The sequence below is a fragment of the Hyperolius riggenbachi genome, chromosome 1 (genome assembly GCF_040937935.1).
Source record: "Hyperolius riggenbachi isolate aHypRig1 chromosome 1, aHypRig1.pri, whole genome shotgun sequence".
NCBI classification, from domain to species: Eukaryota; Metazoa; Chordata; class Amphibia; order Anura; family Hyperoliidae; genus Hyperolius; species Hyperolius riggenbachi.
In genome coordinates, this window is record NC_090646.1 from 489,907,213 (window position 1) to 489,909,004 (window position 1,792).

Here is a 1,792-nt window from a genome sequence, read left to right on the forward strand (position 1 = left end):
CCTTCAACTCCCTTGTGCGTTGCTCGGTGGTGGATGGCGTCATTAAGTCTCCCAGCTTCCCCTTCAGACGGGGATCAAGCATCAAGGTAATCCAGATGTCCTCCCTTGAACGCATCTGGATCACCCGGGGGTCCCTGCGAAGGCAGCGCAACATGTGCACAGCCATGGGAAACAAGTGGGCCCTGCCAGCAAGATCTTCCTCGTCCTCGCCATTGTCCCATAACGCATGCCTGTCCTCTTCCTGTGCCATGTCGTTGTCCTCCTCAAACCGCCATCCACGTACAACGCCTGCTGCACTCTGCTCCTCCTCCTCCTTCAGGTTAGGGACCTCCAACTCTTCCACTACCTGCTGTGAGCCCTCCTCTGAGCTGGACTGTGCTGCCATCTGCTCCTGTTCTTCCAACTGCCTCAGGGCTTCATCCCCACGCTCAATTAAATTGTCCATTGCCTGCTCCAGTAGACAAACCAAGGGCACCCACTGGCACACAGAGGCCCGCTCCTCACTGACTATCTTGGTTGCCTCCAGGAAGGGACTCAGCACCAGGCATACTTGCTGCATCAGTGTCCACTGAGTGGCAGTAATCATGGGGACTTGCTGGTTGCTGGGGACACTTGGGTCTAGCATGTAGGCCCTAAGAGCCAGCCTGTGCTGACACAGCCGCTCCAACATGGCCAGAGTCGAATTCCAGCGAACTGGCATGTCGATGATCATCCGGTGTTGTGGCCTTCCATACTGCTGCTGTAAGGTGGACAAGAGTGCAGAGGCAGTGGCTGACAGGCGGAAAAAGCGTACCACCGCCCGGGCATCCTGCAGCAGCTCGCTCATCCCCTGGTAGGTGCGCAAGAAGCGCTGCACCACAAGATTGAGCACGTGGGCCAAGCAGGGGATGTGCTGGAGGTTTCCCTGCTGCACTGCTGCCACCAGGTTGGCCCTGTTATCGGCTGCCACATACCCCACTTCCAGGCCTCTGGGGGTCAGCCACCTCTGCTCCTGCTTCCTGAGGGCGGCCAGGACGTTGGTGGCCGTAAGCCTCTCCTTCCCCAGGGTCACCAATTTTAAAAGGGCTTGGCAGTGCCGAGGCTTGGCGCTGCTGCTGCCGAGGCGGGCTTGCTTTCCGGGTGCTGAGGGAGTGTCGTGACAGGACCATTCTGCATCCCCCCTGATCCCGCGTGGTGGCACCACTAGCTGGGCTGATGCGCTCTTGTCCTCCCTCCCTTCCATCAGTGTCACCCAGTGGGCCGTAAAGGACAGGTAGCGACCTGTCCCAAATCTGCTACTCCACGAGTCCATGGTCACGTGGACCCGCTTGCTCACAGAGTAGTCCAGGGAACGGGCCACGTTTTCCACCGCAAACTTGTGGAGTGCTGGGATCACGCTCCTGCTGAAATAGTGGCGACTGGGGACTTGCCACTCGGGGATGCCAAATTGGAGCAGCGTCCGCATGGCGCTCCCCTCCTGCACCAGGGAGTAGGGAAGCAGCTGTGATGCCATGGCCCGGGCCAGCAAGCCATTTAGTTTGCGGATCCGCCTGTGGCTTGGAGGCAGAGGCTTGGTCAGACCCTGAAAGGTGTCGCTCAGCAGGGTCTGACGACGCTGGGATGCAGGGGAGACAGAGGAGAGAGACGAGCACTGGCTGCCAGCCTCAATGTCTGTGTCCTGAGTAGCCGAGGTGGAAGAGCGCTTGCGTGCTACTACTGCTGCTGCTGTGGGGGATTCACGACCCTGAGGGAGGGATGATGCTGCTGCGCTGGTGGGCCTTCTGCTCTCAGGAACCCCTGCCAGCAGTGCCTG